General features: G+C 42.6%; 1 protein-coding gene across 1 annotated transcript in view; it reads left to right on the forward strand.

Moving 5' to 3' along the window:
* KDM4C (lysine demethylase 4C) overlaps window positions 1-25,277 on the forward strand; it is a 320,670-nt gene that overhangs the window by 244,612 nt on the left and 50,781 nt on the right.

Raw genomic sequence — 25,277 nt, forward strand, 5'->3', positions numbered from 1 at the left:
CTTCTCAGTTCCTATGCTTGCTGGCTGATGTTTTGGTCACTTTTGAATGCTGGCGGTGATTTCACTCTAGTGGTAGCATGAGACGGAGTCTACAACCCACACAAGTGGCTCAGGTAGTGCAGCTTGTCCAGGATGGCACATCAATGCGAGCTGTGGCAAGAAGGTTTGCTGTTTCTGTCAGCGTAGTGTCCAGAGCATGGAGGCGCTACCAGGAGACAGGCCAGTACATCAGGAGACGTGGAGGAGGCCGTAGGAGGGCAACAACCCAGCAGCAGGACCGCTACCTCCGCCTTTGTGCAAGGAGGAACAGGAGGAGCACTGCCAGAGCCCTGCAAAATGACCTCCAGCAGGCCACAAATGTGCATGTGTCTGCTCAAACGGTCAGAAACAGACTCCATGAGGGTGATATGAGGGCCCGACGTCCACAGGTGGGGGTTGTGCTTACAGTCCAACACCGTGCAGGACGTTTGGCATTTGCCAGAGAACACCAAGATTGGCAAATTCGCCACTGGTGCCCTGTGCTCTTCACAGCTGAAAGCAGGTTCACACTGAGCACATGTGACAGACGTGACAGAGTCTTGAGACGCCGTGGAGAAAGTTCTGCTGCCTGCAACATCCTCCAGCATGACCGGTTTGGCATTGGGTTAGTAATGGTGCGGGGTGGCATTTCTTTGGAGGGCCGCACAGCCCTCCATGTGCTCGCCAGAGGTAGCCTGACTGCCATTAGGTACCGAGATGAGATCCTCAGACCCCTTGTGAGACCATATGCTGGTGCGGTTGGCCCTGGGTTCCTCCTAATGCAAGACAATGCTAGACCTCATGTGGCTGGAGTGTGTCAGCAGTTCCTGCAAGACGAAGGCATTGATGCTATGGACTGGCCCGCCCGTTCCCCAGACCTGAATCCAATTGAGCACATCTGGGACATCATGTCTCGCTCTATCCACCAACGTCACGTTGCACCACAGACTGTCCAGGAGTTGGCAGATGCTTTAGTCCAGGTCTGGGAGGAGATCCCTCAGGAGACCGTCCGCCACCTCATCAGGAGCATGCACAGGCGTTGTAGGGAGGTCATACAGGCACGTGGAGGCCACACACACTACTGAGCCTCATTTTGACTTGATTTAAGGACATTACATTAAAGTTGGATCAGCCTGTAGTGTGTTTTTCCACTATAATTTTGAGTGTAACGCCAAATCCAGACCTCCATGGGTTGAAAAATTTGATTTCCATTTTTTTTATTTTTGTGTGATTTTGTTGTCAGCACATTCAACTATGTAAAGAACAAAGTATTTCAGAAGAATATTTAATTAACTCAGAACCAGGATGTGTTATTTTTGTGTTCCCTTTATTTTTTGAGCAGTGTATCTCTGTACCTTTACCCTATACATGGTACTGCAGGCTGGCTATGGTTAGCACTATTTTTTTGCATCTTAAGGCTCCTTTACAGTCCCCGGTATTCAGGCGGAACACTCCTTAGGGATAATTGGCCCTTTTAAAGGTGCCGCTGATTAATTTAGGTGACTGCACCAACAATCTATTACCTGATGAATGAGCATTTTATTCGTTCATCGGGTAATAGGCCGTTGGCGTGGTCACTTAATTTAAAGTTTTTGGACAGCCGATCATGCCGTCTAAATAGCACTCTGCTGCCTGCAAAGAATGATTCTGTATGATGATGACTGGTTGTATTAGTGATCTCTCTACCCCATACTGTGGTCTCCACAATCGAAAAGCAGGCGATTGTTGGGAAGGAACGCTTCCTTCCTGACAATCGTCTGCTCCATTGAGCGTTATTCCCAACACTGGCACATTAGATGTTATAGGGTATCACACAAATCGGGTTTATCATTTGAAGCTCACACACCTGCATGAAGTGTGTCACTTGAGACATCTCCTGCTATTAATGTGCATTTTATTGTCTCTGCTATGACCGCTCTATATCCGATATCTGGATCAGTAGTACAATACGTGTCTTTGTGTTTTATTTTGGTTTTTAAATTCACTCCTTCAGCTTTTAATTACCGCGATCAGCATTATTGCCGGTCACGGTATTTAGCCGTAAGTCTCTGCTGTTTGAAACATGCACGGTGCTGGTAACGAACGGGTTAAAATATAAGCAAATGATAAATTGTGTATGTATTTGTGGTCAGTACTTAACGGTCTAAGCATTATGTTCTCACTTCGTCTAAGCGGTTTTCACAGTGTCCTAACCAAATGTGTACACAAGGCGCTTTTGTTACTTTATCTCCAGTGCTTCTTATTATTTTTACATTTGAAAATCTCATTTCTCTGTCAAAATAGAGGTAGAAAATGAGTTTGAGAATAGATGGTGTTGCCCCTGGGCTTTCAGCGACCTCACATTTTGTATTTGACAAGTGAACCGAGTCTAAGCACAAGTGTACTCTGAGCGACAGACATTATTTTGAAAAGGGATTTACACTGCAATGATGACTGATCTATAAGCTTTTCAGTATTTGGCCAGGGCCACCCCATTCCACTTGGAAGCCTGTGCACTCTCAGAGCTGCACCTAGAGGGAAATAATGGCAAGCTTGAAAGCTACAGCTTGTGGTTTTGAAAGCTCCATCAATTCTGAAAATGGAGTGGATCGACTGTATTGTTTTAGCTAGAAAGTTGGTTATAAAGTCAATAGGAAGGCATGTTTTTATTTATTTGCTCACACACGTTTAATTTCCAACCTTTTGGATGCAGGTGGAATTGCAGATTATTTATTTTTTATTTTATGCACTTATATAGCGCTACTTTATTCCACGGCACATTACAGACATTATCATCCAACTCAAGCGGTGATCAGCCGGCACTCCGTTCAGAAAGCGTGGTGCACGTTTTGGGCTGTTTCCTCACGGTTTTCTGTCTTTTTGTTTAGTTCATCACCATGGTTACCTGACGTCATTTCCGCTTTGGCGGTCTATTTAAATCCTGTATGCTATTTTGTTTGTATGCTATTACTTGTTTGAGAAAGGCTCATGCTGTGAGCCGAAACACGTCACAGAATTTTATATTATATGTGACCAATAAAAGCATCGAGTTTGCAGAAGACTTAGTGAGTGACGGTCTTTTCCTACAAATTATCATCCAACTGTCCCCATTGGAGCTCACAATCTAAGGTCCCTATCAGTATGTCTTTGGAGTACGAGGAGGAAACCCGCGGAGTACGAGGAGGAAACCCGCGGAGTACCCGGAGGAAACCCGCGGAGTACCCGGAGGAATCCCACGCAAACATTTTCAGCTTGCCTGTCTGTCATCTTTTCATAGAATTTGCTAAATGGTATATCCCATGATGTATATATTCAGCTTTGAAGAGTAGCCTGTAGAGCTTTCCCCGATAAGTGTAATAGGAACTACCATTCTGTGTATTAAAATAATATAATAACCATATATTTTGCAGTCACTCAAATAAGAAGTCTGTCCTTTTGTCTCTTAAGGCATTGTCTGTTAAGATATTTCTCATTAGTGACTGTTGCTTGCAGTGCTAGGTGAGAGTCAGTATGGCCGCTTTCTCTGGGGAAGAGTTTTTGAAACCTCTTTAGGAGCTGAGGAGTTAAAGTGAATTTGATCACACAGTTTTTTTTTTGCCAAATCTACAGAAGGATGACAGAAGCTCCTCATTTGTTCCTTGCAGTGAATAGTATGGGCACCCTGACAGTGATGCATGGCACTGCTCTCGCGTTGCCATAGATGTAAGGGCTTATTGATTGCCATGCATTTTGACTAGTGCAGTCGGATCATTAAATCATATGGTACTGCAGTATGTTGTGGTCCTATTGAGTTGCATCGGAATCTCTAAAGACAGTACATAGTTAATGATTCGCAGTCTGTATTTATTGTCAACCTGTGTGTGTGTATATAGATATATACGTATACACATACTGTCTCTTACTCCGTTTGGTATGGTACGGATGATAAATCACTTTCGGGAAATGCTGGCTACTGTCTGGGCACGATGCTGCCTGAAAGGCTAGTCCTGCAGTTCACTGTTGACTTGAAAAAGTCTGTTTGATAGATTTGCAGGCTGCTTCCGAAAATTGAATCCAGTAATGGTTTTGTACTAAAAATTGATTAAAATAAGAGCTCCCAGTTATATAAAATGTCCAGAACAAGAAAATATTCATTTTTTTTTTTTTACGTTCTGCACAGATGATAATTATCCCAGATCTTTAAAGTACATTTTCCTTTAAAGTGGTTGTCCCATGACAGCAAGCTATCCCATATCCACAGGATAAGGAATTAGTGTCTGAGAGGTCAGACCCCCACCAATCACTAGAATGGGGGCTCTTGTTCCACCGTTTCATTCAACTCTATTGGACTGCCGGAGATAGCTGAGCGACTGTACTTGGCTATTTCCCGGAGCCCCACAGAGTTGAATGGAGCGGCACACATGCCACCTTTAGACGGGGAATAAGCATTAGTCATGGGACAACCCTTTCACAATATTTATCACCTATCCTATGTACGGTTGCCGGCGGTCTGACCACTGGGACCCCCACCAATCATGAGAAGAGGGGATCCCGAGCAGTATCACAGTTCATTTATCAGGGGAAAATGATATGGTCACACCTTGCTATTGTGTTTCTTTACCTGTCTTTTGACTTTGACATTAATCTCTTCCTACCTTAGCCTGTTCCCAAGTCTGTATATAAGCACCACCAGCTTGGATCTGTGCCTGCTACAGCCCATCAGTCCTGCACAGTCCGCTGTTGCTGTTAGAAATCATTCTGTGTACTGTGACCAGGCCATTTACAGTGACAAATACCATAGCACTCTGTAGGGGTTGTCTCACTTCAGCAAGTGTCATTTATCATGTAAAGAAAGTTAATACAAGGCATTTACTAATATATTATTATTATCCATATTTCCTTTTCTGGCTTGATTAATTTTTCCATCACAATTATACACTGCTCGTTTCCATGGTTATGACCACCCTGCAATCCATAAGCAGTGGCCACGCTTGCCCACTATAGGAAAAAGTTTCGGACTCTGGTAACCGGGACCGCGGGAGCTCATATAGGCTGGTGCTTAACAATCGGTGTATAATGTGATGGAAAAATGAATCGGGCCAGCAAAGGAAGCAATATGGACAATCACAATACATTAGTAAGTGCCTTGTATTAACTTTCTCTACATGATAAATGCCATTGGCTGAAGTCAGACAACCCCTTTAAGAGTGAAGAGTCTCAAGCACCCCAGACTAATCTAGCAATCCAGTGTGTACCACCCCTTTACCAAGGCACAATTCTTTATTATTTTGCAATGTTGAAACAATTAAAAAATAAAATCTACAAAGCAGCAATGATTTTGAGAATGCTAACTTGCAGCGAGTGTACTCAAACTATTGACCGGTGCTGTAGGTCATAAGTATGACATGTATGGTGATTGTAATTCACCCCCCACGAAATGTTACTTAATACAATACACTATTATTAAGGACATCTATGACGCTCTAAATGATGCATCCTAAATTGTAGTAATCATAGAGATTTACACAATGACTGTGCTGTTTTAACTTTGTCTTGTCAATAAAACCAACTTTATCTAAGAAATAAAGGAAATCCATAAAGGGCGGATAAATACATAAATTATATTTTGTTCCTATTAAAGCCCTTTGAAATCTTCAGCTCAGCAATGGATAATGAAACCCATTAAATGTTATTAGAAGTATAATAGGTTGCCATTATTTTAATGAACATGCATTTGGTAAATTTGTATCCACTTTCCTATGGACAGCTATATAAATAAGAGGAACATCTCAAACTAGGACAAGCTATTAATGCTGAATACTCCTCTATGCATTGGTTGGTGCATAACTGGTTCTTTTAAGACCCTGATACGTTTTTCAGTAATTCAGTACCCTTTCAGACACAGTTTATAAGGACTATCCCCCGGTTTGATATACATTATACAGGACCAGCCATACATCTAATGTGCCGGTGGTGGTAGGGACTTCTTGACTCTCCCCCGATGGTAGATGTTGGCAGAGAGACGGATTGAACACTTGGGTTTCAGCGTGCCCAGTTATTTTTATCCAGTATTTGGGAAGATAAGCCTACCACAAGCGGTGCCTAACAGCCACTTACTCTCTTCATCTAGAGCATGTGCTGAATCGGCTGGGTGGAGGGTATAGAGAGCAATGGCTGGTGACCAAACAAGCGTTTGACTGACAGCTGTCTAAGATGCTTGGGCAGCTTTAGGCTGGGTTCTCACCAGAGCGTATTCGATAAGTGCTTTTTACAGGCGTTTTTATCGCGCGTAGTATGTGCGTTTGTGTGATTAACCACAGAGGCATCCAATGAAAAACTGCCACAATACGCGGGACAATATGCCCCAAAGAAGCTCCTGTACTTCTTGGGGCATAGGGCGTTGTAAAACGCCCATGCCCATAGGGAAACATTGGTTTTTGCCTGTTGAGCATTTTACAGCGCGTAGGAACGCGCTGTAAAACGCTCAGGTGTGAACCTAGCCTTAGTGTAGCCTTTAATATTAGGCCCTGTGCACGCAACCGTATCTGTTTTACGGTCCACAAGTCGTGGCTCCCCAAAATATATATGCGGTCCGTGCTCCATCTGCATTTATTTAGACTCATTGACTTCAGTGGGTCCGTAGTCTGCATTTTGTGAACAAGCATAGGACATGTTCTATCTTTTTGCCGAATGCGGAAAGCACATGGATACGGTTAAGTGGTCTTATATGTAGTTAGTTGTGGCTCACAGTTTGTGTTCCTATCAGCTCACAATATGTCAACTACCCCTTAACGTACAACATATAAGACCTGCAGGCTTCTTTTAGAAATTAAAACTTTTTTTTATCTTAACTAGCAAGGGACCGACCCTCCGAAAAGTCTTTTCAGCTTGGCTGTTTTAAACTGAACTGCTCTTCCCTGCTGTCAGAGTGAATAGTTTGTCATGCCTTTTTGAGAGCTATCTGATTGATGCTCAGTTGTTTAAATTTAGCATAAAAGCAGCTTGTAATCCGTTTCAATCCACCGTGCTACTTCTTACTGCTCCTTGACATGGTGTGTAACTTTAGGGGGTAATTTGTATTTTGCAGCTTTGACTTTACAGTGGAGAGGTTTTGTTATGGCCCTAGGCTCAATACTGGGAGTTTCTAACTTTCATTCAGTTGAGTCCTTGGAGAAGTGACTCATCCGATTTACAGGGACATAAAATCCGATATTGTTTTAAAGCAGTTTAATGTTGACTTCTTACAGTTTTCATACTAAATAAAATGTTAAATCAACATACTGCTTTTATACAACGTGCACTTATTTTAGATGATTGCTGTACTTAATTGAATACTGTATTTAAAGCTGTACGCAATCCCTTGTGCCCCTTCTGAAAGGATGAAGCAACAAGCTTCAGTACTGGAAGATGAGGTGTGCAATGTGCCCCCTTAGACTGACCATACACTTTAGATACTGTAGCTGTAGGCTGAATGCTTGTCCAGCCACCAGTTATTCTTTCCTGGTCTCCCCATACATGCTGGCCCTCAGCTGATCGTGCTGTTCTCAGGGGGTGAGGGGAGAAAGCTATTGATAATTTCCTGGTGCCAGATTATCTACCAAGAACAGACTTGTTGGCCATGGTGAAATCCAACACCTTAAGGGTCTATTCACACGTCCGTATGTGTTTTGCGGATCCGCAAAACACAGACACCGGCAATGTGGTTCCGCATTTTGCGGACCGCACATTGCCGGCACTCTCATAGAAAATGCCTTTTCTTGTCCGCAATTGCGGACAAGAATAGGACATGTTCTATTTTTTAGGGGATCCGGAAGTGCAGATCCGCAAATGCGGACACCACATTCCGGCCCTATTGAAAATAAATGGGTCCGCACCTGTTCCGCAAAATTGCGGACCCATTTTGCGGACGTTTGAATTGACCCTAATCCTTCTTTTCCAAGACCTCTACTGTAGGGAAGGCTCAGGGTGCACCCATACACATTAGGTGATTGGAGGGTTCGTCTGAAATGAATCTAATGTTTATGGCCATTTACAGGCAGCGATCTCCTTCACTTTGAGGTTGGGGGATCATTATTGCGGTGATCCCTTGTCCCCATACAGAATAATGTTTTCTGAACAGCAGATCACTGTTTAGATCACATGATCTGCTGCCCGGTGTATAACAGCACTGGGCGGAGTTAGAGGTGTGGCTTAATATACTTAATATTGCTGCAGTGCGCTACGTGTGCCTCTGTTATTTTCCCTCTTTGGTCTTTTCAAGGGTTGCTAGGTATGCTATTGTGATGTCCCTGTGAGCACCATCCCTGTAGTGTGGCATCCACCTTGCACATTATCCCACTATGTTGACATAGTTTACATTGTTTGTGTGTTCTGACATCACTGTGTTTAGTGTCCCTGCACAGTTACATTTCTGCTACTTTCTATTCCTGTGCTATGACTTCACTTGGTGTAGTCTCTCTGTACTGTGACATCACACTGTTTATGATTCCAGTATTCTGACATCACTCTTCAAATCATCCCTCCACTATGACATCACTGTTTTTATGATATCTTTACTTTGACATCATTGTGAGCATTATTCCTCAGCTATGACTTCACAATGTATATTATTCCTATACTATCACCCCCTTGTTCTTCATCCCTGTACTATGACGACCCTCTCTCCATGATTCCTGTCCTGTGGCATTACGCAGATAACAAGCATAGTCCCGTTTGTTGTCCTTATTCTGTGACAGCACATTTTGCATTATTCCGGTGAGTTAGGAAGACCAATGTTTTTTGGTCCTATCTAAGAGTTATTTAAAATTATAAATTTTATTTTTGCTCAGTTATTTTTTCTAGAGGTCCTCATTATATGCTTGCCCACATGCTTTTATGTATGAAAATTAACCAGTTCCTCCCTATTGCACATTCATTTTAAAAAGCATCCTTATAAAACTATAGTAAAGGACATTCAATCATGTAGCGTTAGAAATGTATGTCACCTAGTCTCAATTACATGATAGTATAAAATAGCAGTCTGTGTGGAACCTGGCCGAAGATGACTCCTCAAGTGGCATTAGAGTCCACCTTTGTTTATTCCTGGGTATGTTTTCCTACGCAGTTACTTCTTTATCATTTCAGATGGATGTTGTATTCACTTCCATTACTTCTGACACTGGCAGATTCTGTTCCCCCATGAGACTGAAGAACTTATTCACACTTCTCCATGAATCTAGCCTGGCAAACTATTAAGTATGCACAGCAAATTAGGAATGTGTCTTTCTCATTTAAATATCAAATAATGTTGTTGAGACCCAGTGGAAAGCATAGGCATATTTATGTGGCAGGTGCGTGTCTTCTTCTATTTGAGGTATAAGATATTGTCTTTTGGCACTAGTAAATAGGAAACGGACTATTCATTGGGATTACCTGCATGCTTGCTGTCATGGCCTCCAAGATGTTCTCTGTACAATATGCGATTTACTGTACAGTCATTATTATTGCATTTGGTGAGTGACAAAAGTATCAAAAGGTAATGTACCATGTTATGAAATGCAGACTTGGCAAGTCATCAGAGAAAAAGTCGTGAGCGATATGTCATTCTGTGCAGTTTGAAAACGGATCTTTATTTTCTCTCACCTAGCAAAAAGATGGCGCTAGCCTGGAGTATTTTCTTTGTTATTTTACAGTCGCCTATTAATATTTCAAATTGCTGCTGGATAGGATGAGAGCTTTACAGACAACATGTGGCACCTTTACACCAGCCATTATGCTTTGTGCTCATGTCGGAGTCTAAAATAGAACATCATGAGTAAAGGAACAGAAAAATTGTAACCAGAAAAATACGATAATGATGAGATTGTTGTCATCGGATAGTATGTGAAAGTAGAGCTATGTTAAACTGAAGCTCCAATGTTGAGTGAAGGTATTTCCCAGCATTTAGACAGCTGTGCCTTTCTTCACCTTTCTCTTTCTTCAAGATGAGCGGTATGAGATGGCCAGCTTAAAAAAATAGCCTTTTGCTTTGTTCACAATACCCAACGGAGTAACCTTTCTTTTTTCAAAGTTCGTCATCTCACACCACTCATCTCAGGATATACAAATTGCTTTATGCTGACCTTAGCGATTCTGTACTGTTCCCTGGTGGTCCTTATGTATGTATTGATTCTGTCACTTTTCAGAGGGTCTTAACATGGGCCTGTCTCTTGTGGAAAAAAAACCTTAACCCCTTAAGGACTCAGCCCTATTTCACCTTAAGGACTTGGCCATTTTTTGCAAATCTGACCAGTGTCACTTTAAGTGCTCATAACTTTAAAACGCATTGACTTATCCAGGCCGTTCTGAGATTGTTTTTTCGTCACATATTGTACTTCATGACACTGCTAAAATTGGGTCAAAAAAGTTAATTTTTTTTTTGCATAAAAAAATACCATATTTACCAAAAATTTAGAAAAATTAGCAAATTTCAAAGTTTCAGTTTCTCTACTTCTGTAATACATAGTAATACCCCCAAAAATTGTGATGACTTTACATTCCCCATATGTCTACTTCATGTTTGTAGCATTTTGGGAATGATATTTTATTTTTTGGGGATGTTACAAGGCTTAGAAGTTTAGAAGCAAATCTTGAAATTTTTCAGAAATTTACAAAAACCCAATTTATAGGGACCACTACAGGTCTGAAGTCACTTTGCGAGGCTTACATAATAGAAACCGCCCAAAAACTACACCCCTCAAGGTATTCAAAACTGATTTTAAAAACTTCGTTAACCCTTTAGGTGTTGCACAAGAGTTATTGGCAAATGGGGATGAAATTTGAGAATTTCTTTTTTTTGCCTAATTTTCCATTTTAACCCATTTTTTCCACTAACAAAGCAAGGGTTAACAGCCAAACAAGACTGTATCTTTATTGCCCTGACTCTGCCGTTTACAGAAACACCCCATATGTGGCCATAAACTACTGTACGGGCACACAGTAGGGCGTAGAGGGAAAGGTGCGCCGTATGGTTTTTGGAAGCCAGATTTTGCTGGACTGGTTTTTTGACACCATGTCCCATTTGAAGCCCCCCTGATACACCCCTAGAGTAGAAACTCCATAAAAGTGACCCCATCTAAGAAACTACACCCCTCAATGTATTCAAAACAGATTTTACTAACTTTGTTAACCCTTTAGGTGTTGCACAAGATTTAATGGAAAATAGAGATACAATTTCAAAATTTCACTTTTTTGGCAGATTTTCCATTTTAATATTTTTTTTCCAGTTACAAAGCAAGGGTTAACAGCCAAACAAAACTCATTATTTATGGCCCTGATTCTGTAGTTTACAGAAACACCCCATATGTGGTCGTAAACCGCTGTACGGGCACACGGCAGGGTGCAGAAGGAAAGGAATGCCATACGGTTTTTGGAAGGCAGCTTTTGCTGGACTGGTTTTTTGACACCATGTCCCATTTGAAGCCCCCCTGATGCACCCCTAGAGTAGAAACTCCAAAAAAGTGACCCCATTTTAGAAACTACGGGATAGGGTGGCAGTTTTGTTGGTACTAGTTTAGGGTACATATGATTTTTGGTTGCTCTATATTACACTTTTTTGTGCGGCAAGGTAACAAGAAATAGATTTTTTGGCATTTTTTTTTTTGTTATTTACAACATTCATCTGACAGGTTAGATCATGTGGTAATTTTATAGAGCAGGTTGTCACGGACGCGGCGATACCTAATATGTATACAATTTTTTTTTATTTATGTAAGTTTTACACAATGATTTCATTTTTAAAACAAAATACATTTTTAGTGTCTCCATAGTCTAAGAGCCATAGTTTTTTCAGTTTTTGGGCGATTATCTTGAGTAGGGTCTCATTTTTTGCGGGATGAGATGACGGTTTGATTGGCACTATTTTGGTGTACATGCGACTTTTTTGATCACTTTTATTACCTTTTTTGGGAAGTAAGGTGGGCAAAATTTCAATTTCCTAATAGTTTTAATTTTTTTATTTTTATGGCGTTCACCGTGCGGGGAAAGTAACATGACCGTTTTATAGATCAGGTCGTTACGGACGCGGCGATACCAAACATGTGTAGGGAATTTTATTTTTTTCATTTTTAATCAGTGATAAATGTGTTTTTTGATTTTTACTTTTTTTTCACTTTTTTACACTTTTTTTTGGACCCAGACCCACTTGGTTCTTGAAGATCCAGTGGGTCTGATGTCTGTATAATACAGTACAGAACAATATATATTGTACTGTACTGTATTTTACTTACACTGAACAGATCTATGCTTTTAGCATAGATCGGTTCAGCACCATGGACAGCAGGATGCCTGAGAGGCGTCCTGTTGCCATGGGAACCTTCCCCGTCTGCTCAGTACTGCTCAGAACTTCGCAGACGGGGAAGGGTAAGGAGGGGAATCTGTCGGGGGGCTGTCTGGGAGCTCTCTCCCTCTCCATCGGGGGGCTGCAAAGGCACAGCAGCCCCCCGATGGGAGAGGGAGGGAGCTCCCTCTTACTGTTAACTTTTTCCATACAGCGGTCCGTATGGACCGCTGTATGGAAAGGGTTAAACGGCTGACATCGCATCATCGATGTCAGCCGTTTATACCAGGGTGCCAGCAATGTGCTGGTACCCTGGTATACCCACTGAACACCAACGATTATTCAAGGGGAGGCGGGCGGGGGATCGCGATCCCGCCTGCCGCACCTCCCGCACCGCCCCCACCGCCCACAACTCCCCCCCCCTGCACCACCCGCCGGCAAAAAAATCATGCAGGGGTGCAGGGGGGGTGTAAAATATATATTTTAGGGACACTAAAGCTTCTGATCCCCGCGGTCAGGGCCCGCGGGGATCAGAAACTGCAGAAAGCGCAGCAAACCGCAGGTCTGAATTGACCTGCGGTTTTCTGCGATCGCAGATGCGGGGGGGTCAAATGACCCCCCCCTGCATGGTTACGGGATGCCGGCTGAATGATTTCAGCCGAAATCCCATTCCGATTAACCCCTGTGGCGCCGGAATACCGATTTCAAGTTATGACGTACCGGTACGTCATGGGTCCTTAAGGACTCGGGACCCATGCCGTACCGATACGTCCTAAGTCCTTAAGGGGTTAAATAGCCCAAAGTAGGGGTAAAGGCGGGATAAATCTGCCAATGATCTAAAGCTGCTATGGCTACTGGTTGAGGAGGACTATTTTCACAGTCATAATAGTCAGAGAATTCAGAAGGCGAATTCTCGAACATGTGAATGACGTGAAGAACAAAGAGGTGTAACCCCCATTGTGACTCATGTTAATGAGGTCCATGATGGAGATCCTAGGTCCCTCCGCTTCACAGTCCTTGATGTGATCCATCCGTCTCCCCGTGGGGGGCACTGGGACAGGAAAATTTTACAAAAAGAAAGTGAATGGATTCATCGACTCCGGTCCCAGTCCCCCCTAGGGTTAAATGAGAGACTCACATTCTCGTGTTTCTTGTGACGCGTTCGTTGGGCCCTTCGACTTATCCCTGTTACATCCCCTTCTTCCCTACCCCTTCCCCCTCCCTCCCTCATTTCCCTTGCTACCCATGGCCTCGGTTGATTGTTTTGTCCTAAAAGACTTTGCCGGGTGCGTGAAGCACCTACATGTCATTATCATGAACAGTGAATCACTATCTTTCACTGATTTAGCTATTTTTATATATCTACTTTCTGTATCTATAATGATTAACTTACATTTGTCCTATGACTTATCTTCTGTTTAGCCACTCCCCTTTAGGTATCGCTTATACCTCCCTGTCCCCTAAGTATAATATTGCTAAAATCACCATTGGTCTGGGGATGTTGTATTCCCTTTTCACCATGAGGGGCGGTCTCTTTGCCATATTTATATTAATATGGTCTTTCTTTATGAATCACAATCTATAGGCATCGTCCTCATTTATTTGGCCTGACATGCGCTCCACTGTGACGTCTTTAACCTTCGCCTCACGCAGGTCCCAGCATCTCAACAGTTCGCTGCGCTTTAGCTCACAGCGATGATTCCTGACGTCACTTCCGGGGTTCCGATACCGGAAGTCACTGGTGCGGCGTGCGTTCCACAGTGGAACGCACATGTTCCTCATGAACTTAGCGCGGCCGCAACCTGCAGGGTTTTACTAATCAATATCATTGATGGGGAGGAGATTCACTATAAAAGGGGTTGTCCCTCAGAGGCTTATTGTTGGACCCTGGGAGAGGTCACCACATCCAGCATGGGAGGATAAGCGCCCTGTCAGCACCCACAGTGAGTAACCCTAGTCTTCATATGACTTCCTGCATGGATGGCCATTATGTTTCTAGGGGAATGTACATCTGATAACTTGCTTTTGGTACATAGGGCACGCAGGATTTATGGCCTATGTATCAACAGGGACGGCGTTATTTGATTCAGCACGTCTTTTAAGGTATGCACACTTGTTCAATTTAGGCTACTTTTTATAAGTGAATGAACATATCCTTCGTCTCACTGGCCATTTTTACTTGTTTCAGTTTATCATCTTTATAAACATATTGGAATCTGTCACACTACCTGGCCATACTCTTTCAGTAGGGCGAATCTAGGCTTGTCAGAAAGCGTGGCTTTATCTACAGAGCATTGTTTCTGGATACAGTGAGTGACCCTCTTGAATGAGACCCCTTGTCGTGGTGATGGTCCCTCACTATTTTGTATCTTGGTGTTTGGCTATAGGCACCTGTATGTATATATATATATACATCTGCATTTTTTTATTTTGCCCACAGGTTCCATTAGACTGTTGCTGCTCATCCTTGCCTCCCTTCGCTTCTCCCAGCAAGGTCATCTGGTCCAATCTTTTAATTATTGACCGTCACTTGACATCTTCATTTGACCGTCAGTTGACACCTTCTGTGTCCCATGGATGCATTGTGGTTGTCCCAGTGTGGGCTTTCTTCCGTTGGACATGTCTCACAACTATTATCTAATATAACTCATTTACCCCCTGATGATCCCACACCGTGGGGGAAACGCATTGGGGTTTAGCACAGATACGTCAGTGTCATTTTTTCAGGGGTCGTTAGTGTTATGTAGTCTCGGGGTTTAGCACAGATACGTCTGTGTCATTTTTTCAGGTGTCGTTAGTGTTATGTAGTCTCTTGCACCGTGTACCTTTGGGTATTTCTACCATTAGGGTTGTATACATTTTGCATATTTTTGTATCCTCTTGTGTCCATACCTGACCTGTCCACCAATTATATTTTATATCTGCCCTTCCATTTTAGGGATAACTAGGAGTTGCCAGTGAGGTTCGAGGACGGGGGGTCTCCACCTTTAGGAGTCGCCCCTGGGCACAGGGCCTAGGTTTAGTATCATTACTAGGGTCATCCATCCCCCACTATATTGTATTGGTGGACATGCTTATGTTTGGACATTATAGGACTTATGTTTGTTTTGTTAATATTATTAAAGATTATCTACAATTTAGGGTTACACCTTAGCTGGACTTTCCATTTTCTATATTTAACCCAAGATATTTGATATATCCATTTATGCTGGATTTTGAGTTTCTATACTAGACTATGGCAAGTTTTCTTTCAGGGACTCTTTTTTTCACCGAAGCGCTAGCTATTGAAGCAAGGGATATATTTTCCGATAGGGATGTACCGGGTTTAGGTCAACAGGTCACGAATAAACAGGTCTTCAACGATCTATACAACTGCTACAAGGAAAACATAAAATCATGGTGGGAGATTAAATCTTTGGAGAGTTACATTGGTCACAAAATTGTCCCCCAGGGGCTACGTCTACGTACGCTAATAGGATTCTGTCACCATCCCTTCTAGTTAAGTGGGAGGAGATACTCACTCTCAGCTCACTTAACTTGATGAATTTACTATTGGAAGAGGAAAAAATCGTCTTTGAGCTTACCTCTAAAAAATTACATGAGCAAATAGAGAGTGCCCTGAAATTAAAGGAGGACCCTGATTTTTCTAGACGGGAAACTTCTCTTCAGACCTCGGTTGAACGGTTTCAGGGCTTGATTAAAGAACGCAAGCACAGACAATTTGTGAGGGACTTAAGCGAATTTAGGGAGAATTGAGCATATGCCACAACACAGGGACCGGTAGGTGGCTCTGAACCCACTTCCTTTGAGTTCGACTCTTCGGACTCTGAGTCATACTCTAAACAGTCTGGTGCTTCTTCCTATCAGGGACGTCAGGGCACGAGACGACGTGGTGGCCGAGGATGGCAGGGGGGAGGTGGTTACAGAGGCAGGGGACGGGGATCACGGAGATCAGGTTATCAAAATACCTTCTCCTCCTCACCTCCCTCTGGCTCTTCCAATACTCAACCTCAACAACAACCGTCAGCATCTTTTTTAGAGAAGAGCGTGATGCCCTATCAGCTACGCGACCGGGGTCGACAGGAAAAGGGCCAATAACGGATCTGCAAATTATTAACCTGTCCACCAGGAGTTTGACTGCAGTGGAGGTGGAGGTCCTTAAGAGGGGCCTGTCTTTTGTGCCCACCACCAATTTTAGTCTATTCTCCTGGACTAGGGACCTGCACTCAAGTGGCATAAGTTCTTTCGAACCTCTAATAGGGACACTTGTATCAGAATGGGCTTAGATGAGGATGATTTTGAGGATCTTCAAACCCTCGTCAGTCTTAACAGAGATCACACTCGTACTGGTGGATCCGGCCCATTTACAACATTAAAACTAAAAAGTAAAAAAATGCCGCCCCCAGCTAATTACGAGCATGTGGATATATTTCTGCAAATGGTCACAAATGACCTCGAACATCTGTCTCATCAGGGCCAAAGATCCTTCAATCTCTCCCGCATAGAGATGCAGGCATTACAGTCCCTCGAAAAAGATCGCAGCATTATAATAAAGCCTTCTGATAAAGGCGGAAACTTAGTTATCCTCGAGATTAATGCTTATACTCAGATGTGCCTGGACCTCCTTAAAGATAGAGATGGTTACAGTATTCTACCTTCCAACCCCACTCAAAAATTCCTGGCTGATCTTAAACAGATTTTGCTGGCCGGCCTAGAATTGAAGGTGATAGGGACATCTGAATTTGAGTTCATGCTTCCTACCAAACCCCTAATAGCGACATTCTATGCGCTGCCGAAGATTCACAAAGGGGTTACCCCTTTAAAAGGTCGTCCTATAGTTTCTGGAGTCAACTCTCTTACCCAGAATTGTGGGGTGTACCTTGATAAGGTGTTGAGGGAGTTCGTTGTGTCCCTCCCCGCATATACGAGGGACACAATGGACTTCCTCAACAAAATCGATTCCCTTGTCCTTGACCCGGACTGTATTTTATGTAGTATCGATGTTGAGGCTCTGTATAGTTCTATCCCACATCTATTTGGCCTCAAAGCCATTGAATATTTTTTATGCGCGAGAGGGATTCAATATAATTCACATAACAGTTTTATCATCAGACTCCTTGAATATACCCTCACGCATAATTTTTTCTTATTCAACTCTAAATTCTACCACCAGCTCAGGGGGACGGCGATGGGGAGCCCGTGTGCCCCCACCTACGCCAATCTCTTCCTGGGCTGGTGGGAAGATACACACGTCTTCCCAGACCATGACGTCTGGTGGTCCGGTAATATCCAATTCTGGACCCGGTATATCGACGACGTGTTCGTTGTCTGGAAGGGAAATTTGATGGAATTAAAACACTTTGTCTCCGATTTGAATACCAATGAAATTGGACTCCGCTTCACCTACGAACATGATCCATTCAGTATTACATTTCTGGACGTTAAGGTGACAAGAATAGGGGATCATCTGTCCACCAATCTATTCAGGAAAGCAACAGCCACCAACTCCCTCCTTCATTGGAGTAGCCACCACCCCACCTCCCTGAAACAGGGTATTCCACGAGGACAGTACCTTTGGGCCCGAAGGAACTGTTCTAGTGATAAGGCCTTTTACAGTGAGGCGAGGGCACTCCAGGCCAGATTTGCTGCTAGAGGCTATCCTCAAGCAGTTCTTAATGATGCGTTCAAACACGCACGGTCTAAGGAACGCAGTGCTCTACTTACTCCAAAAATACAAGCGGACAGCCCCCAACCGTTGAGAATTATTTCTAATTTTGATGCTGCCAATCAGGAAGTGAGGAAAATCCTCAATAAATACTGGGCCATCTTAAAGATGGACCCTGACCTTTCTGAAGTGGTATCTGATCGTCCGTCTGTTTCTTTTAGACGAGGAAAAAGTCTCAAGGACCAGCTGGTGGCTAGTCACTTTACAGCACCAACTAAAGCAGGTACATGGCTGGACCGACGGCCGGTAGGCGTCTTTAGATGTGGCGGATGTAAAGCCTGTGAATTTTTAAATACATCCAAATCTATCATTGGATCAATAACGGGACAAACCTTCCTGATACGCAAGTTTATTAACTGTAGATCAAAGGGCTTAGTGTACTTGTCAGTGCAGGTGTCCTCTTGACTATGTCGGCAAGACAGTCAGAGAATTCAGAAGGCAAATTCTCGAACATGTGAATGACGTGAAGAACAAAGAGGTAACCCCCATTGCGACTCATGTTAATGAGGTCCATGATGGAGATCCTAGGTCCCTCCGCTTCACAGTCCTTGATGTGATCCATCCGTCTCCCCGTGGGGGGGACTGGGACAGGAAAATTTTACAAAAAGAAAGTGAATGGATTCATCGACTCTGGTCCCAGTCCCCCCCTAGGGTTAAATGAGAGACTCACATTCTCGTGTTTCTTGTGACGCGTTCTGTTCGTTGGGCCCTTCGACTTATCCCTGTTACATCCCCTTCTTCCCTACCCCTTCCCCCTCCCTCCCTCATTTCCCTTGCTACCCATGGCCTCGGTTGATTGTTTTGTCCTAAAAGACTTTGCCGGGTACGTGAAGCACCTACATGTCATTATCATGAACAGTGAATCACTATCTTTCACTGATTTAGCTATTTTTATATATCTACTTTCTGTATCTATAATGATTAACTTACATTTGTCCTATGACTTATCTTCTGTTTAGCCACTCCCCTTTAGGTATCGCTTATACCTCCCTGTCCCCTAAGTTCAATATTGCTAAAATCACCATTGGTCTGGGGATGTTGTATTCCCTTTTCACCATGAGGGGCGGTCTCTTTGCCATATTTATATTAATATGGTCTTTCTTTATGAATCACATTCTATAGGCATCGTCCTCATTTGTTTGGCCTGACATGCGCTCCACTGTGGAACGCATGTCCATCATTTATGACGTCTTTAACCGACGCCTCACGCAGGTCCCAGCATTTCAACACTTCGCTGCGCTTTAGCTCACAGCGATGATTCCTGACGTCACTTCCGTGGTTCTGATACCGGAAGTCACTGGTGCGGCATGCGTTCCACAGTGGAACGCACATGTTCCTCATGAACTTAGCGCGGCCGCCACCTGCGGGGTTTTACTAATCAATATCATTGATGGGGAGGAGATTCACTATAAAAGGGGTTGGCCCTCAGAGGCTTATTGTTGGACCCTGGGAGAGGTCACCACATCCAGCATGGGAGGATAAGCGCCCTGTCAGCACCCACAGTGAGTAACCCTAGTCTTCATATGACTTCCTGCATGGATGGCCATTATGTTTCTAGGGGAATGTACATCTGATAACTTGCTTTTGGTACATAGGGCACACAGGATTTATGGCCTATGTATCAACAGGGACGGCGTTATTTGATTCAGCACGTCTTTTAAGGTATGCACACTTGTTCAATTTAGGCTACTTTTTATAAGTGAATGAACATATCCTTCGTCTCACTGGCCATTTTTACTTGTTTCAGTTTATCATCTTTATAAACATATTGGAATCTGTCACACTACCTGGCCATACTCTTTCAGTAGGGCGAATCTAGGCTTGTCAGAAAGCGTGGCTTTATCTACAGAGCATTGTTTCTGGATACAGTGAGTGACCCTCTTGAATGAGACCCCTTGTCGTGGTGATGGTCCCTCACTATTTTGTATCTTGGTGTTTGGCTATAGGCATCTGTATGTATATATATATACATCTGCATTTTTTTTCTTTTGCCCACAGGTTCCATTAGACTGTTGCTGCTCATCCTTGCCTCCCTTCGCTTCTCCCAGCAAGGTCATCTGGTCCAATCTTTTAATTATTGACCGTCACTTGACATCTTCATTTGACCGTCACTTGACACCTTCTGTGTCCCACGGATGCATTGTGGTTGTCCCAGTGTGGGCTTCCTTCCGTTGGACATGTCTCACAACTATTATCTAATATAACTCATTTACCCCCTGATGATCCCACACCGTGGGGGAAACGCGTTGGGTTTTAGCACAGATACGTCTGTGTCATTTTTTCAGGTGTCGTTAGTGTTATGTAGTCTCGGGGTTTAGCACAGATACGTCTGTGTCATTTTTTCAGGTGTCGTTAGTGTTATGTAGTCTCGGGGTTTAGCACAGATACGTCTGTCATTTTTTCAGGTGTCGTTAGTGTTATGTAGTCTCTTGCACCGTGTACCTTTGGGTATTTCTACCATTAGGGTTGTATACATTGTGCATATTTTTGTATCCTCTTGTGTCCATACCTGACCTGTCCACCAATTATATTTTATATCTGCCCTTCCATTTTAGGGATAACTAGGAGTTGCCAGTGAGGTTCGAGGATGTGGGGTCTCCACCTTTAGGAGTCGCCCCTGGGCACAGGGCCTAGGTTTAGTATCATTACTAGGGTCATCCATCCCCCACTATATTGTATTGGTGGACATGCTTATGTTTGGACATTATAGGACTTATGTTTGTTTTGTTAATATTATTAAAGATTATCTACAATTTAGGGTTACACCTTAGCTGGACTTTCCGGACTATTTTCACACCTATAAAACAAGAGTGGAAACAATGAATGCTTGCTCTGGGTTTTTCCTGGAAGTAAAGTATAGGAGAAGAGCAACAGTAGTCCAGGATCATGTAGAAATCCTTTATGAACATATCTGTGAAGAATATAAAGGGGAGATTTATGAAACCGTCCATAGCAACCAGTCACAGCACAGCTCGCACTTCTTATTCTGCTCCTAAAAATGTGAAATCTTTGCTTATGGACAACAGACAGATTTTCTTTTGTTTAAATTTGGCAAAAAATGCCCACGTTACCACTCCTCGAACAACGTGTATCGGGACTCGGGAGTATGTATAACTTTTACTATACGTACCACTATTGCAAGAATGCTGTAAAGTACCTTTAACTTGCGTTGGTTCAGCTTGTGTGTCCATAGCCAGATGAAAATTAAAGTTCAATAGGGAGATGAATGACTAGTCTTTCCTTAACCTCTTCAGCTTCACTCATGAGCACAGTACCTCGGCCGGAAGCAAGAGCGCTCAGGTGAAAAACGTACTGTCAGCTTGTACAGAGCTTCTGTATGACATCACATTCTTGGACGGGTGCCATCTTCCTCCGCTGCGTTTCGGAACACACTGTTTCCTTCGTCAGGGATTTGTCAGATTTTCTTTTAGACAACAATCTTCATAAATCTGCCCCATAGTGTATTAAATCACTAAATATGCCTATTTATTCTAGAGGTCCTGTCCCACATACAGGGCCAGCGCCAGCACCCGGGCAAGTGCCGGGGCCCTCTGCTCCTAGGGGGCCCAATCAGGTCTATGCTGAAGATCGCTCTACGGGGAATCCCCCAGTGCTACTTAAGATCGCTGTACTCTAGTGTTACTTGTGAGTTCGAGTCCCAGCATAATCATTTCAAAAATAGAGGCTAAATAAAACTTAAATAGACACACCAACCTTTTTAATTTGTGTAACTAATATTTTTTGTTGGGAAAGGTGGCAACCCTAACAGAACCCCTGCTCCCCGGTGACCCCCATAACGTTTTTTTTATAGTTATGTCTACAGAGATGTGTGGGAGCTCATTTGAGGGAAATCTGTCTTTTTTTCACAATACCATTTTGGGATGTGTATGACTTGATCCCTTTTTGTTCAATTTCTTTGGGAGATAAAGTGATGAAAAAAATGGCAAATCAGCCTATTTTTTATTTTATTTTCTGTTACATCCTTCACCATATGGGCTAACTTTTTTAATATTTTAATAGTATGGGTGTTTTCACATGTGACGATGCCCATAATTTATTTATTTATTTTGTTCATTTTTGAGGAAAGAGGGGTGATTTTACAGTTTAAGTTTTTTTTTAAACTTTTTTAAAATTACTTTTCATCCAATTGCAACTTATACAGAATAATAGAAAATGCTATGTGACCCTACCAGTGCTGGGAGGTCAGGACAGGTGCTGCTCTGCGATTACGGGGCGTGACAGCCTAAAGGGGTTTTCCAGGGGAATGATTTTATTTCACGGGAATCTTTTAGCCGTTTTGATCATGCTAAACTGCTGATTGTGCTACATAAGGATGGGGTAGGGTATCACAAACATACATTTTGTGTTGCCTTTGTCATCAGGATTAGTGAAAATATACGGTAAACTTGGTTTTCGGCCAGAGACTGTGACTTTAGTGTTTAGAAAAATACCAGATGGATCCAGCGAGTACAATCAATAAATTATTTTATTCCATATAGAAAATATGAAAATATACACACAGACATAGTAAAAGTCTAAAGACAATTTAAAATAGGAATCTGAAGTGGGCTATAGTACCGAGGTACCAGCCAATACCAAAGCCACTTCGGTGAATTGCTACTGTATTCATATCTGTGTATAACAATCCAAAGTCTTTAGCGACTTTGGGCGAGATGAACTTTGGCTCTATGCTGTACAGCATTAAAATCAAAGTATTTGAACAAATTGACTTCGGAACTATGATCCGAAGGTCGATTTACTCAAGCCTAATAATCACAATACATTAGTAAGTGCCTTCCTTGTATTAACTTTCTCTACTTCATAAATGCCACTTGCTGAAGTGAAACAACCCCTTTAACTTTGAATTTCCTAATAGGGTATATGAAATTGAATCAAAAAGTTTCTCCACGCATGAATACAGTATAGAAAACAATGTAACAGAAAATGTGTACCTGTGTTGTACGATAGACGTAAAGTGCAGACATATTGGAAAGTATTACCAAAGTCTCTCCATCTGGGTCATTACATGTTTCTCAGCCAGCCATACCTTATTTTACTACTTGTCTGTTTTAAATGTTTAGCATGGTGCAAATCCATCCCACAGCCCAAATTCTACATTATAGACCAGATGTTATTTCTAATACCCATCATAATTTTGTGGAATCCTTCTGTTTCTTGGAAAAGTTTTGCCATGTAATTTCTATTGGCGCTGTGCATTTTTAGTTAGATGCTAAGTTTCTTTGAATGTTCATAAGGAAAATATTGAAAGCTAATCAAACTGGCGGCTAAATATTGCAAACATGGCAGCACAGTAGTTCCTTACTGTTGTAGAAAATAAATTGCTGTTGCCAACAGATCTTTTTTTGTTGATTCTTCAGAACACATCCAATACAAATCAGCATTTTTATTGCCGTTATGCCTTTATGTTTAATAAAGATATTTTTTTATGCACAGGATAAAAATAACGATCGGCAACAAATTGCTTTGCAATACAGAATAAAATAGAATGAGAATTGAGTCTCCTCAAATCTTGTCACCGTCTTCATTTTGATCCACAGTTTTAACAGGAAGCTGAAAAATAGTAGTTAGAGTGGATCTAGTTTGGAAATTGGTTTGAATGTCTCAGAGTTTGCCTGCAGTGACAAATGTAAATTTCACTGTGTTCTTTTCTGAACTTTTTCCGTCAAACCTCAGCTGTCTGAGTTGTTGACCGCAGTTTTCTCCTAACTCGCATAACAGGAAGTGCTCATTGTCTGCCGTAGCCCCAGTGCTAGGCACTCTGTCTACATATGGTGGCTTTATATAGTGTTCCTGCCACTCTTCTCCCCTGCCCTCACTGGGGAGAGAGAATATCCCTCTCAGCCAGAAACAGGGAATTTTTGAAATAATTAATGTCTCCTACTCTTGTGTCGCCTGAAAATGAATGAAGGTAACGGATCAGAGAACTACTTTTTGATTCTAGTTCAAAATCTTGAATTTATAGATGGAAGTGCATATCAAAGGTGTTTTAAGTGGATAACTGGAGATGCTTTTTAAAGGGTTCTCCAATTTATATGAAAATCTGCCCATTGCCCGTAAACGAACATATGCTCACAACTAATCACCCGTTGTTTTCATGACTGCCACCCTGATCTATACCGCCAGTCTTTGTTTGCAGGCTGCATTGGTGACATAGCTTTATACGGCATTCGACTGATTCAGCCAATTCCTGCCCTCTGTCTGTCTGTTGCTGCATACTGCTGAGGCTAGTGATTGGCTGCAGTGGTTACATGCCATGTACATCTATGTCACTGCTGCAGCCTGTGAACAGAAACCAAGGCTGAGGACTGGAATGGCACTGCTGGAAATGGTGAGTAAGTGGTGATGATATGTTTTTGTTATATTAACACATTTATGGTCACTGGGGAAGTATTTGTATGTTGGAGAACCACTTTAATTTGGGTTTGCTTTAGAACATTGGTCTTCATAAAAACAGTTTATTCTTCACTGTGTATTTGGCTGGATTGATTTTATTGCTGCAGCAGAAAGATTGATCTGATGGTGTCATAAACTGGTGACAGAGACCCTGGTTAAAAAGTTACATCAGTTACTTAAAGGGATTTTCCGGGATTTTAATATTGATGACCTATCCTCAGGATACAGAGAAGGACATGGTTGGCACTCCACTTAGTGGTGTGGTGCTCAGTGGTATGGTGGTTTTCCCAGAACAATGTATCCGTGAACCACGGCACTCAAATAGCTTTTCAGATTTGCTGATTACTTTATTTTAACATCCAGTTAATTTAGATTGCACAGGCCAATGTTTTGGTCCACAAACGGACATTGATCACAGCCAAAGTGCAGAGCAGGCAGTCAGAGTTGTTGGATGTCCAGGAACGCCATCATCATCATCAAATCAGCGGGGGTCTAACAACCTACCCCCCCACCATCAGCTGGTTGAATAGAAGGCCGTGCTCCGTGATTGAGGACCTACAGTATACTGAGGATAGGTCATTGGTATTAAAAGCCCAGAAAAAAACTTTTAAATTGACCCAGCTGTTTTGCTAAAATGAACATTGATGAGCACAACGTTAGATATTTTCATGTGGATTTCCGTCAGCGTCTCAGAAATAAGCTGCACGTCACTTATTTCAGGGGGAAAACACCTTGATAAGCCCCATTGAATGACTATAGGGCTATTCCTTGTGTAGATCTGCAGCAAATCCACTTCAGAAATCCATGGGATAGCCTGGGATTTTTACCGTGGGAAAAATCCGTGTCAGATTTGAATCCACTGTGCAA

Source organism: Bufo bufo, chromosome 2 (assembly GCF_905171765.1).
Source record: "Bufo bufo chromosome 2, aBufBuf1.1, whole genome shotgun sequence".
In the NCBI taxonomy this organism is placed as follows: domain Eukaryota; kingdom Metazoa; phylum Chordata; class Amphibia; order Anura; family Bufonidae; genus Bufo; species Bufo bufo.